This window comes from Melanerpes formicivorus, unplaced genomic scaffold, assembly GCF_026170545.1.
Source record: "Melanerpes formicivorus ecotype bairdi unplaced genomic scaffold, bMelFor1.0.p_v2 SCAF_11, whole genome shotgun sequence".
NCBI lineage: Eukaryota > Metazoa > Chordata > Aves > Piciformes > Picidae > Melanerpes > Melanerpes formicivorus.
The window spans coordinates 6524753-6539849 of NW_027142363.1; positions in this window are offsets into that span (position 1 = coordinate 6524753).

Consider the following 15097-nt stretch of genomic DNA (forward strand, 5'->3'; position numbering starts at 1 on the left):
TTCAGAAGCAGTCTTTAGGGATGCTGTAAAGGGATGGGAAGAGAAGTGAAGGACAGACTTACTGGTACATCATGCACTAAAAGAAGGGAAGTTGTACATATTCTATGTATGAGGTGGCATCTGTTTCAATGTGCAAAGAAGACAATTAACTGAAAGACAGCTCAAGTCTTCTGGTCAGTATAAAATCCCTGGGAAAGAAGAGTAGATGTGGCCAGCTGTTAACTGTGACAATGGAAATAAACATGTGCTGAAGCTCTAGATCCAGGCAGCTTTACTTTAAGGCCACTCCAGATCCAGCAGCACTATTTTTAACTCTGTTTAGATAGTAACAGCTTCAGATCATAGTCCTGGCTGTATCCAACCCCCTCAATGTACTGGGAGAGGTGCAAGCAAGCAAAATCTTCAGGATTCACCAATGCATAGTCAATTCACAGCATTGTTTCTGTGTTTAGAGCAAACCTGAGCAAGCACTGGGAAGCTTTTTCCTTGTTCCAGATAAAGGTCAGCCAGTTGCTACTTAGTCAGTCCCAAACTTGTCATTCTGTCAGAAGTTTCCTCCCTTGTATCATCAGCTTGATCTCTCCTGTGGACTCTGCATCAGGCCAGCAGCAAGCGAGAACAACGCGATTGCTCTTGAAGCTTATTTTGAAACAGGCAAAAGGGTTGTTTCCCTGGTGCCCACTGTCCTAGGTGAGACACCAGTTTCAGCAATGAACAAAGTAGTATGAAAAGTGACAGGGAGACTTACACCTCTAAACTGCTGAGATGGAATAAGGTCAAGAGTGGCAAAATGCATTACATCAGCTGGAGAAATCCCTCTTTAAAACAGGACTCTTGCAGGCTATGCTTATATATTTCACACTGCCTGTTCAAAGCCTCCACTGAAAGCCTCTGTATCCACCAGGGCTGTGACAAAGATGTTCAGATATGTTTCTGCAACAAGCAGTATAAATGTGTATTGTCTTTTATGTATATTTAGGAGGAAACTTGATGGGGTGCTTGGTTGTATGGTTTAGATGATTAGGTGGTGTTGGATGATGGGTTGGATGTGATGATCCTGAAGGTCTCTTCCAACCTCGTCTGGTCTGGTCTGGTCTGGTCTGGTCTGGTCTATTCTATTCTATTCTATTCTATTCTATTCTATTCTATTCTATTCTATTCTATTCTGCTCTGCTCTGCTCTGCTCTGCTCTGCTCTGCTCTATTCTATTTGCAATGCAACTCTGTATGTTCTCATTCATCTACAGCCTGCTGCTATTGAAACATGCCAATCTGAATCTACCTTTCTAACACAAGGAAAGATTGAACAGTTCTGCACATGATTTTCCCAAGCATGTGTTCACTACACAAAGAGCAAAACCCCAATCTATATACACATATGTATGCATGTGTGTGTGTGTGTATATATATACTTACACATATATACATCACTCCAAAAGACACTGATGCACAAGGCAACCTACTAGCAATGAGATTTATCCAATTGCACGGAAGTCTGGCCTCTCCCATCTTCCTTAGGTGTGCACACTTAAAGGCTCAAATAGACTGATGGAATGAGAAGGCAATTCTATGTATCCACCACTCAGACGGTACGACGAATGACAAACCCGTAGTGAGTAAACTCCTACAAAGCAGACAGCCACAGTGTGCCTATGTGTGTGACAGATGATCTTTTGAGGTGCTCAGAGATAAGTGGGCTGTAGCTGACAGATGAAAATATTGTTTACATGAGAAGAAATAACCCACTCTATGGCTTAGCTTTTGACTTAGAGCAAAAAAGGACTTCTTGATATCATGTGTTTTTGATCTTTCAGACTAGTGGGGTTGTGGTTGTTTTTTTTTGGTGTGTAGAACACTTTCCCCAGAGGAAGGTGCACAATGACATCATGTGAAAGAATAGAAAGATATACTGTCTTGCACTTTAGACTAGGAATAGAATAGGAATGGAATAGGATAGGAATGGAATAGAATAGGAATGGAACGGAACGGAATAGAACAGAACAGAACAGAATAGAATAGAATAGAATAGAATAGAATAGACCAGACCAGACCAGACCAGACCAGACCAGGTTGGAAAAGACCTTTGAGATCATTGAGTCCAACCTATAAACATTTATTACTAGCTTCACTAACACCATCCTTACATAAACGAAGTTGGTGAGGGGTTTGGAACACAAGTCCTATGAGGAGAGACTGAGGGAGCTGGGGCTGCTTAGCCTGGAGAGGAGGAGACTCAGGGGTGACCTTATTGCTCTCTACAACTACCTGAAGGGAGGTTGTAGACAGGCTGATGTTGGTCTCTTCTCCCAGGCAGCCAGTACCAGAACAAGAGGACACAGTCTCAGGCTGCACCAGGGGAGGTTTAGGCTGGATGTTAGGAAGAAGTTCTATACAGAGAGAGTGATTGCCCATTGGAATGGGCTGCCTGGGGAGGTGGTGGAGTCACCATCACTGGAGGTGTTCAGGAGGAGACTTGATGGGGTGCTTGGTGCCATGGGTTAGCTGTTTGGGTGGGTTGGATTGGTTGATGGGTTGGATGCAATGATCTTCAAGGTCTCTTCCAACCTGGTCTATTCTATGTATTCTATGTATAAGCATAAACCTTCTGCTCATGTGAACTGAACTCACAACAAATAATACAAGTTATGGCTTTTTCTGTCCCACTTCTTTCCTAGGGTGTTAACTTGTGTTTCCATGTTCTAAATGGCAAGTGAATTTAGAGTGATAGCTGCTCAGCACACAGTGATATATAAAAATTGGATTTGAAAGCAAGCATGTGTTCTGCTCCAGGCGTCCTCCTTGGGCCAAAAATGTAGCCAGCTTGTATTTTGCTGTAGTAAGAAGCTGTAAGAATAAGTACATCAACAAAACTCAGGTAGTTTCTTGTTCCTCAGCTCCTGAATATCTTTGGACTTAAGGATACTTACAGAGCATTCATAGGTTGGATGTTAGGAAGAAATTCTTCACAGAGAGAGTGATTGGCCATTGGAATGGGCTGCCTAGGGAGGTGGTGGAGTCACCATCACTGGAGGTGTTTAGGGAGAGACTGGATGAGGCACTTGGTGCCATGGTTTAGTTGATTAGATGTTGTTGGATGATAGGTTGGACTCGATGATCTCAAAGGTCTTTTCCAACCTGGTTAATTTAATTCTATTCTAAATGTCAATACATAGGAATCATAGAATTGTTTAGGTTGGTTAAAACCTTTAAGAACATCAATTCCAACCATCAAGCCAACACTGCCATAGCCATTAAACCATGCCTGAAGTGCCATTTATACATGTAAGTGCACCACCTCCCCAGGCAGAGCCTGTTCCAACGCCTGACCACACCTTCTGTGAAGATTTTTTCCCTAATATCCAGTCTAATCCCCTCAGCCCTGCACAATCTGGGGCCACTTTCTCTTGTCCTATTGCTAGGTATTGGGGAAAAGATACCAGTTCCCACCTCTCTACAGTCTCCTTTCAGGTATTTACAGAGGCCAATAAATAAGGTCTCCCCTCAGCCTTCTCTTTCTCAGACTAAACAATGAGGACTTCTGTGATAACACGGTTTTACATCTGTTTTCCAGCTCACCATCTACACGTTATCATACCCCAAGTGTATGCAGCACTATTCAACAAGACAATGCGCTACATTTTGTTTGCTACGGTGCTGTCACTAATGCCCTTTGGGCTTAGCTAGGTAACAGTGAAGGACTTGGCGGCCCCACGTGTTTCAGGACATGAAACTGCAATTACCGAATTGTACCACCAGAGAGCGCTCTTGTCCCACTGACATCAATAGGCAGCCTGCACAGAGCAGGTCTTCAGCTCCCGTCTTGGAAGTTTCTATGGTCATTTAATTATTCTTTAGGTATCAAGAGAAGACGAAAGATTCAAACTTCACAGCACTGATAGAAAACCCACCTGGATGCGTTCCTATGTAATTTGGTATAGGTGATCCTGCTCTGGCAGTGGGGTTGGACTAGGTGGTCTTTCGAGATCACTTCCAGCCCCTAACATCCTGTGATGCTGTGAAAGCAAATACTCTGTGCTTGTGTGAGTGTGTGAGTGTACACAAGTACAAAGAACTTTTATTGCACACTTTGTCTTGTGACCAAATTTGCAAATGCTTAGCAAATGCTGAAACTAATGACAAGTGGGAGGTTAAGCTTGTACAAACTTAGTTTCCACCACAGACCTGTGCCATAATAGCAAAATATTTCTTAAACATATGTGATCACATCTTCAAGTTTGAAATGCTCCTTTTGATCACTTTGTATTTCTTATGGAGAAACACAGCTCCTGTGAAATGGACACACCTTTATTGATATTTTTGTTTCATTTTCCATTTATCTGCCTGGTAGAGCTTGTAATATATTGCACATGGTGATTCATATTGCTTATGGCAAAGGCATCAGCCTTGGCTCAAGGATAGCAGCAGGTGGGTCAAAGCTCTGAAGCCGTTTCTGGGGAGTGTTGCAATACAGTTGCAGGCTTCCCATCTTCTTTCCTGGGTGCTTGGGGGTGCAAAGGGGATACTGGGTAAACCAGATCTTACTGTGTTCCAGCATTTCTACTGACTTTGCAGTTACAAGTGACATGTCCCCTTCTCTGCCCTTCCCACCTCCAATATCTCTTCTCCACTTTTATTACAAGAGTATTTGCAGTTTTGAAGGCAAATCATACCAGTTTCATGTGATCTTCCTGAGATCTGTGTGTAGTTCCAACCTGGTTAATTATATTCTAGTCTAGTCTAGTCTAGTCTATATGGATGGAGGCCTTCCATGAAGCAATGCTGTCCTTTGTTCTCATGGGAAGATGATTATTGTTCAGTTCTTTCACTGGCCTCACCAATCCTTCCACACTAAAACTTAAGGGGCTGCTGGGTATTAGCATGTTCAGGCCCATAAAGAAATGCTTCTCATTGCTGATGGGATAATTCTTCCTTAAACTGTCTTGAACAGAAAGGTCTGACATAGGAATTTCTTTTGTCTTTTAAATACTCTTCAATGTAAAGACCCAGTGTACTCAGTGCCTTTTTTTCATAGAATCACAGAATCACCAAGGTTGGAAAAGACCTCAAAGATCATCAAGACCAACTTGTCACCCAAGACCTCATGCCTACTAGACCATGGCACCAAGTGAGCAATAAGGTCTCCCCTGAGCCTCCTCTTCTCCAGGCTAAACAATCCTAGCTTCCTCAGCCTCTCCTCGTAGGGCTTGTGCTCGAGGCCTCTCCCCAGCCTCATTGCCCTTCTCTGGACAGATTCAAGTATCTCAATGTCCTTCTTAAATTGAGGGGCCCAGAACTGGACACAGCACTCAATGTGTGGCCTGACCAGTGCTGAGTACAGGGCCACAATGGCTTCCCTGCTCCTGCTGGCCACACTATTCTTGATGCATGCCAGGATGCCATTGGCCTTCTTGGCCACCTGGGCACACATCTGGCTCATGTTCAGCCAGCTGTCAATCAGCACCCCCAGGTCCCTTTCTGTTTGGTTGCTCTCCAGCCACTCTGGCCCCAGCCTGTAGCACTGCATGGGGTTGTTGTGGCCAAAGTGCAGCACCTGGCACTTGGACTTGTTGAATGCCATCCTGTTGGACTCTGCCCATCTGTCCAGCCGGTCAAGATCCCTCTGGAGAGCCCTTCTACCCTCTAACTGATCTTTGGTGGAAGCAGTTCAAACAGCATATTAAATAGCCACCAAGCAACACATATCCTCTGAGTGAATTAAACACATGACAAAAGTTCACACAATCTAACCATACGGATGTCCAAGAAGTCCTGAAGAAAAATACTATGTCATAGGCCACATAAATTATTCTGGCAGGTTGTATTATGCCAGCTTAATTACAAGTTGTCTAATTCCACGTTCTGAGTTTTTGTTTGGTGTGCATGTGAGTCACTGAAGAAGTATCAGCACTGACAGCCAACAACTTTTGTGAAGGCCTGCAAAACCTAGGCTGTTAATTGTGGCTTGGGATTCATATAAATAAAGCTTCAAACTTCAGCAGTTTCTCTTGGGAGTGGATGACTATGCTTAAGAATCCTCCTACAGAAGGAGGCTTTAATTAGTTTTGCTTACTCAAAAAGTAAAATGTAAAAAACCCAACACTGTGTCAGCAGATGCATTCTAGTGGAGCTTTCAAAAACTATTTTTAGCAGAAATGGGTCTCTCAAAATCATTCTACTCTGATTTTCACCTGAGTGAGCTCTTTATTGCATTAGCTGATTGCTGTGAATCCGCTGGTATTCCAGCCCTTGGCATCAGTGAAGACAGACACATTGCTGCAACACTTGATTGACCAGATGTGTAATCATGGTTGATCATATCAAAAGTTCATCATCTCCAAGGGCTGGCTTATAGTTAGAATTCAAGACTGTGCTTCAGAGTAAAGGTGAAAAGTCTCACCCTGTAATATATTGAATGCCTTTAATAATATGTGAAATTCTCCTCTTAGACACTTTCATCATTCACAGTTAATGATAAACAAACCTTGTCATTAGTTGACTTGCTGGAACGTGTCCAGAGAAGGGCAACAAAGCTGGGGAGGGGTTTGGAGCACAAGCCCTATGAGGAGAGGCTGAGGGAGCTGGGGTTGCTTAGCCTGGAGAAGAGGAGGCTCAGAGGAGACCTTCTTGCTCTCTACAACTCCCTGAAGGGAGGTTGTCAACAGGTAGAGCTTGGTCTCTTCTCCCAGGCAACCAGCACCAGAACAAGAGGACACAGTCTTAAAACTGCTCCAGGGGAAGTTTAGGCTGGATGTTAGGAAGAAGTTCTTCATAGAAAGAGTTATTGGCCACTGGAATGGGCTGTTCAGGGAGGTGGTGGAGTCACCATCACTGGAGGTGTTTAGGAAGAGACTGGATGGGGTGCTTGGTGCCATGGTTTAGTTGATTAGATAGTGTTGGCTGATAGGCTGGACACGATGATCCTGAAGGTCTCTTCCAACCTGGCAAATTCATTCCATTCCATTCCATTCCATTCCATTCCATTCCATTCCATTCCATTCCATTCCATTCCATTCCATTCCATTCCATTCCATTCCATTCTTTGTCTGCAGTCTTCTGCCATATTTCTGATCATTTCAGGAGGGTCTCAGCATACAGGCAAAACTTGTCTTTCCTTCTCTCAAGCTACTGAGTTTGCAGCTGAAAAAGCTGGGTAGGAAAATCTCAGGGATGCCCTTGGACCTGTCAAAACACAGCTGTGTCCAGGATACTTGCATATGCACCTCAAGGTGTGCAGGTGCTGATGTCTCATGAGGACACCTCATTCTTCATCTGGGATGTAAGGGCATTGAAGCACTTCATCACACTGACCACCTAGCTATTTATGTGGATGCAGTTCAGCACTTCTGCAATTGTTCTACAGGCTGTTGGAGTGGAGGTAGTGCCCAGGACATGGACCAACCTTCTGCCCAGCAGTGCCCATTCCCAGGGCCAGATGTGTGATCCTATCCTTTGAAGAAGCATTGATTCAACTGTGTGTCAGACTGCCCAAGGAACTGATTTGCTTGAAAAATAAGATGGCAAAAGTTCCAAAGGGAGCTGTGCCTGTGCACCTGGAAAAACAGAGGAGGCTGCATGAGGAAAGAGATGCAGAGAAACCTGGGCAGGGTAGTGAAGAACACTGACCTGATGGTTAAAAGGTACCTCTGTGTAAACACCACTGTATCATCAGGCACTGGAACAGGCTGCTCAGGGAAACAGTGGAGGTGTTTAAAAGACATCTGGATGAGGTGGACATGATCTAACAGTGTATACAGAGAAATGTTAGCTTATGGTTGGACTCAATGACCTTAAGGTCTTTTCCAACCAGGCAATTTTGTGATTCTATTCTATGATTTCTTGGTCTTCTTTCATGCAGGGTAAGTAGGGTGTGAGCTGGCAGCACTTACCTCCTCAGCCACCTCATGCCCCAGGCAGGCATGGAACATCAGCCAAAAAGCTTCACCAACAGGCCAATTCACTCCCATTGCCTGCTTGACGGTCCTGAACCTTGGCAGGGCTTGGGTACTCTTCCATGAGTCAGCAGGACCACAGCAAAGGCAGCAGCTGTTTGCTAGCTCTTTAAGGAGTGGCTCCCAGAATGTGGTGTCAAAGGCTAGGGGTGGCTTGGCAGTAGCAGTGGGAAGTCAGGGTGCTCCAGTGCTGAGAGGGAGGAGGTGGGGCAGTAAGGATGCCTTTGCTTGTCTCAGCTGGCCAGGAAAGCAGTGTGTCAGTGCAAGGTAGCCTGGCTTCGAAAGCTGCTGCACCTGGAGGCTTTGCCAAGAGAGTAGAGTATCAGAGAAGTCATATCCTTGCTGGCTGAGGGCTTTTGGACCTGAGTGCTCATCCTCCATTTGATAGCTGGGAAGAAAAGCCACAAAAACCACAGGGACTTCTAGTGCTCAGGATGTCTTTTCAATTATGCTGTTGTCATGGTCTGCCTGATCTGTCTCGATAGCTATCAACACTTCTTTCCCCTGCAAATAACTCCTCCATCCTGTTGAGCTGTACCTTTGCAGAGTTTGTAAAGGGAAAGTGACACACTAGACTAGCTGCTCTGTTTTCATAAATGCCAGTGTGAGGTTGAGAGTTTACAGCAGGATTTTGAAAGGTGAGGATAAAGAACTATTTTTCTTTCTCTTCTATCAGTGTGTTAGCCTGGGGCTTCCAATGGCAGTGTAGCTTTTTGCCTCAAGACATGTCACAAGGTAAAAACTGGCTCCAAGGAGCCTTGGTTCAGAGTGGAAGTGACAGTCTTGTGATATAAAACAGTTGACTCACATCAGAAGGAAAATAATAGTAATTTTTTACAGCTGATTTAATGTATCAGCAGTGGTGGGAGGAGAAGGAGGTTATTATCAGACTCAACTGGAAGACAGTCTGTCCTTAAATAAAGTCACCTGTACAAGCTTCTAGTTAGATAGGACCACAACTATTTTTTTCAGAAGTGCAGCCTACAAAAACATTAATTCAGGATCACTTTCTACAATCATCTTGGGAAAGAAGTTCCTAATTGTTTGTTTCAGTGCACAGCTCTAAACAGAATAAATTGTAGTCTATGCTATGTTCATTTTGGAGTCTGGCTGCCTTGGGTTTTGAATTCTAATTGACATCTCTACTGCAAGCCAGAAACTGCTACCTCTCCTCTCCCAACTGCTTTACAACTGACTTCCCACAGTATTTTTTTTAGCTTCAGCAGATTAGTAAAAATCACTGAAAAGATGAAAGCTGTGAAACCATTTTTTCATAATTCCAGCTCAAAGAAGTCTTACAATTTAAAGCTGGCTTTGCAGAGTACTTAGTTATTTTCAGTTATATTAGGAAGGAATGAGAAAGATCACAGAATGACCAAGGTTGGAAGAGACCTCAAAGATCATAAAGTGCCACATCCAATCCCCTCTTGAACATCTCCAGGGATGGTGACTCCACCACCTCCCTGGGCAGCACATTCCAATGGCTAACAACTCTCTCTGTGAAGAACTTTCTCCTCACCTCAAGCCTAAACTTCCCCTGGTGCGGCTTGAGACTGTGTCCTCTTGTTCTGGTGCTGGTTGCCTGGGAGAAGAGACTAACCCACTCCTGGCTACAACCTCCCTTCAGATAGTTGTAGAGAGCAAGAAGGTCTCCCCTGAGCCTCCTCTTCTCCAGGCTAAGCAACCCCAGCTCCCTCAGCCTCTCCTCACAGGGCTTGTGCTCAAGGCCTCTCCCCAGCCTTGTTGCCCTTCTCTGGACACGTTCAAGTCTCTCAATGTCCTTCTTAAACTGAGGGGCCCAGAACTGGACACAGTACTCAAGGTGTGGCCTAACCAATGCAGAGTACAGGGGCACAATGGCTTCCCTGCTCCTGCTGCATGCCAGGATGCCATTTGTCTTCTTGGCCACCTGGGCACACTGCTGCTGAGACATGCAAAACCAATCTGCTGGTCATTCTTTCTGCTAGGATAGGGACAGATTGGTATGCCACTGCAAATGAAACATTAAGGATATTTTTCCTTTTATGTGTATCAGTAGCACACCTGGTGTACATTTAATGGCAGCTTTAAATGTCATGGTTAGAAGATATGTTTTCCCCATTTGTTCATAAATATATCATTAACTTTTTCAGTGATCACCCTCACTGAAAATTTATGACCCATACATAGCAGACAGATTTTTTTCCCTCCCCCTTGAAAGCATGATGTCCTGTAGCATTGATACCATATGTAGCATCACGGACACCCTGCTGCGTGCTCACCTCAGGTTCAGTGAGGTTGCGCACTCACAGACGGGAGCTGCTCTGGAGCCAGTCTATCTCACAGTGGAGCAGCTCACTGGCCATGCTCATGCCTATAAAAAGCAGCCTGGGGAGCACCAGTGGCCAGGAGCACTGGGACTAGAGCAGGCAAACAGCACGTGGCACATCGGGCAGAGTGTGGCTTCTCGTGGCTTGGATGGACAAACACTTTGCTGGGTAAAAAACTCTCTGGATGTCTGGGCCCAAAAAATGGTGGTGAATGGAGTTAAATCCAGTTAAATCCAGTCACAAGTGGTATTTGCCAGGGCTTAGTACTTGGGCCAGTCCTGTTTACCAACTTTATCAATCATCTTGACAAGGAGATTGAAAGCACCCTTAGTAAGTTTGCAACACCAGCAAGCTGAGTGGCAGTGTTGATTCACTTAAGGATAGGGAAGTTCTGCAGAGGGAGCTAGGTAGACTAGGTGGGCCAAGACCAATTGTATGAGTTTCAACAATGCCTAATGTTGGGTGATGCACTTTGGCAGCAACACCCCCTGGCAGCACTTTAGGCTCGGGGAGGAGTGGCTGGAAAGCTGTACAGCAGAGAGAGAGCTGGGGATGTAGGTTGATAGCTGGCTGAATGTGAACCAGTAGTGTGCTCAAGTGGCCAAGAAGACTGACAGCATCATGGGCTGGATCAGCAGTAGTGTGGCCAGTAGGAGTAAGGAAGCGATGATCATGCCTCTGTACTCAACACTGGTGAGGCTACACCTTGGATGCTGTGCTCAGTTTTGGGCCCCTCACTACAAGAAGGACATTGAGGGATTGGAGCATGTCCAAAAAAAGGGCAATGAAGTGTGTGAAGGGTCTAGAGAATGTCTTACGAGGAGTGGCTGAGAGAACTGGGGTTGTTTAGCCTGGAGAAAAGGACACTGAGGGGAGACCTTATCACTCTCTGTAACTACCTGGAAGGAGGCTGTAGAGAACTAGGAGTTGGTCTGTTCAAGCAAGTAACAAGTGACAGGACAAGAGGAAACAGCCTCAAGTTATGCCAAGGAAAGTTTAGATGGGATATTAGGAAAAATTTCTTTACCTAAAGGGTTATCAGGTATTAGAATGTCTTTCCTGGGCCAATGGTGGAGCCCCCATCTGAGGGGGTATTTAAGAGTGTGTAGACATAGGGATTAAGGATTCAGTTTAGTCAGGGTCTTGTCAGTGTTAGGTTAATGGTTGGACTGGATGATCTTAAAGGTGTTTTGTAATCTACGTGAGACTGTTCTGTGATTTTCGACAATGAGGGTGGTCAATCACTGGGTGACTTTGCTCAGAGAGGTGGTAGATGCCCTACCCCTGGAAAGATTCAGGCTCTGAGTAACCTCAACTAGTTGAAGACATCCCTGTTCACTGCAGGGGTGATGGACTAGTTGACCTTTAAAGGTCTCTTCCAAGCCAAACCGGTCTATAATTACATGCTTCAATGATATACTGGCATTTACCTAGAGACTGCATTTACCATACAAATGCAGACATCTTTTACTGCTTGAGTCACTATATTTGCAAGTACAAAGCATGCATTTATTGATTCTCACACCCACACACAAGATAAGCAGGGCTTACTTAACTACTCATCTAAGTAGCAGTGTACCAATACTCTGGTAAGATGCTTGAAGAGCCTCTGCTGAGCAGGCAGACCATGAGTTAAGGAGGGGTTGTGGGGATTAATGAGATGGGCACAAGGAGCGGGCAGCAGACCTTGAGGTATGCTGAACTGAGCTCATGCACCAAATCTCTTGATGCTGTTGACACTGATGATCTGACTAACTTCCAGCTGTGGCCTCAACACCCTTTGTTTTTTTCCCAGTTTCCTCTTTTCCCGGTTTGTGATTTACTCCTGAATCCTTGAGCTACCAATAAATCATTCTGTCAATATCCCTACTTCAGCCTGTAATTCCTCATGGCAGTGTCATTTCTGAAATCTGAGTGGGCTCTAGACAGCTGTCCCCAGAACCCTGGGAAGGCTGACAGCCAAATGGCATGGGAGTGAACAGGGAAAGCTAATGGAAAAACATTAGCTACAGAACTACACCTTCGACGGACAAAGTGATTTGTTGTCAGGAGGAGAACAGTCCTTTAAACAAGCATTCAAGCAGATGGTAGATAAGTGACTGCAAGACCTTTCCTGCAGGTTTCAAGACTGTAGCATTAGGAACTGCACAGGACACAAATGAAATGAGAAACCCAATAGTTTTGCCTTTCATTTCACCATGGGACTCACCCTTGACTTGTGTTATCATTACCCTACCAAACAACAATAGTGATTTAGTAGCATTTTGGTTTTACTAGCCTACCACAGAATTCAATCTAGCTCAAGAGCTATGGCCACTGGCATTCCTACTTCCCTTCTTTCCAACACACCATCTTAGCATCCTTAAGAAAGACTTCTTTTGGTTCTTTTAAAACTTAGAAGCCAGGAGATGCTGACACATTTAATCATTGCAAAGCAGAAATGAAGAGAGGGCTGCTTCACTCAACACAATAAAAAGAGACTTAAAAAAATGTCAGACTTCATGATTTTTAACCTTTTCTTCAGCCAGCAGCATTATGATTTTGAGGTGTTTTAGAACCACAGCTATTGTGTGAACATTTTTCTTAACATGTGACCCAGCAGACTAATAGCTTCAATGCTATTCCTAGTATGAGAGACTAAATCTTGTCTCTCTTGATGTGGCTCAACAAAGATGAAATCACCTTTGCTGCTTGCCCAGACAATAGCTGATGTGTATTGGACAGACACCACTGGATAACGACTCTCTGGAAGGTGCAAAGGATAAAAATTGCTCACCAGACTGCAGCTGCCCTGGAAATAATGGGCAGAGGCCACTGCTATTCACCACCTGGACTCATACCTAAAAACTATATAAAAGAGCTGAGCAACTACCGGTTTGGGAAAAGGCAAACACAGGAGAGGACTGGGGCAATGCTGCTCGGAAGGAAAAGGAAGAAAAGGCATCACCATGTAGCCTGGAAGAAACAGACCAGGCAGAACCCTCTCTCCACGTCCTAAGTTCCATCTGCTGCAACTCATGGAGCTGAAGAGTCTGCTCAAAGAACTTGGACTTTGGGATCTCTCCCTCCCCTGTTCCGCTGCAGGACAGTGCAGCCGACAAGGATGACCTCTCCTCCACACCAAAGCTGCAGCAGCCTTCCTCCACCGACCCAAAATGTCTTGGGAGGTGAGGGGTGTAGTAATATAATTCCTTTCCTCTTCTCTCAACCTCTTCTATTTTCTCTCTCTCCTTCTGATCCACCCACTTTATGCTGTTAAATAAATTGCCTCAGCGTTGATATTTTGGCCTCTTCTGTGCCTCTAATTTCATAACACGGGGATATTCATATGAACTGAGTCTCTGGTCTCTTCTCCCAGGCAACCAGCATCAGAACAAGAGGACACAGTCTCAAGCTGTGCCAGGGGAGGTTTAGGCTGGTTGTTAGGAATAAATTCTTCATAGAGAGAGTGATTGCCCTTGGAATGGGCTGCTCGGGGAGGTGTGGAGTCGCCGTCACTGGAGGTGTTTAGGAAGAGATTTGATGGGGTGCTTGGTGCTGTGGTTCAGTTGATTAGATAGTGTTGGACTTGATGATCTTGAAGGTCTCTTCCAACCTATTCTATTCTATTCTATTCTATTCTATTCTATTCTATTCTATTCTTTCCCTCTCTGGATAGAGAGACCTAGTTTCACTCTTTCAGTTACATATCACTAATTTTATATCCCATAAACCCCCCCCCCCCCCATTCTTAAAACCAAGCATTTCAGTTATGTACCACTAATTTTATATCCCATAAAACCCCCCTGCTGCTATAGGGAAATTAACAGAGTGCTTCATTACATTTCCCTCAAAATTAAATCTCAGTATTTAAACTTGTGTCAGTCTAGGGCTTATCATTACCAAACAAATTTAACTGCCCCTGCCATCCATTATGTTTGCTGCATGCTAAATTAGCATCTTAACATGATGGTTGGATTCTCTGGAAAGTGTTAAGAGTGCAGAAATACTTCTAATAAAACACCACCAACAAAACAACTAACCCACCCACAAAAAAAAATCCCGTTTCTGGGGTTTGATTAATTAAAAAGCAGTAAGGAGCTTCAAGCTCCCTACCCACTTGCTGGAAATGGCCAATTGGCATGGCAGTTGGAGCACGCAATATCATTTTGGGGGTGCTAAAAGAATACCCCTGCCTAAAGTGAGGTCATTCTGCCCCTGCACACTGCACTGGTTAGGCCACATCTTGAGTACTGTGTCCAGTTCTGGGCCCCTCAGTTTAGGAAGGAGGTTGACTTGCTGGAACATGTCCAGAGAAGGGCAACAAAGTGAGTGAGGGTTTTGGAATACAAGCCCTATGAGGAGAGGCTGAGGGAGCTGGGGCTGCTTAGCCTGGAGAAGAGGCTCAGGGCAGACCTTATTGCTATCTACAACTACCTGGAGTGAGGTTGTAGCCAGGTGGGCATTGGTCTCTTCTCCCAGGCAGCCATCAACAGAACAAGAGGACACAGTCTCAAGCTGCACCAGGGGAGGTTGAGGCTGGATATTAGGAAGAAGTTCTCCACAGAAAGAGTGATTGGCCATTGGAATGTGCTGCCCAGGGAGATGGTGGAGTCACCATCACTGGAGGTGTTTAGGGAGAGACTGAATGAGGCATTTGGTGCCATAGAAGTATAGACTTGTCCAGAGAAGGGCAACAAGGCTGGTGAGAGGCCTTGAGTACAAGCCCTGTGAGGAGAGGCTGAGGGAGCTGGGATTGTTTAGCCTGGAGAAGAGGAGGCTCAGGGGTGACCTCATTGCTCTCTACAACTACCTGAAGGGTGGTTGTAGCCAGGAAGGGGTTGGTCTCTTCTCCCAGGCA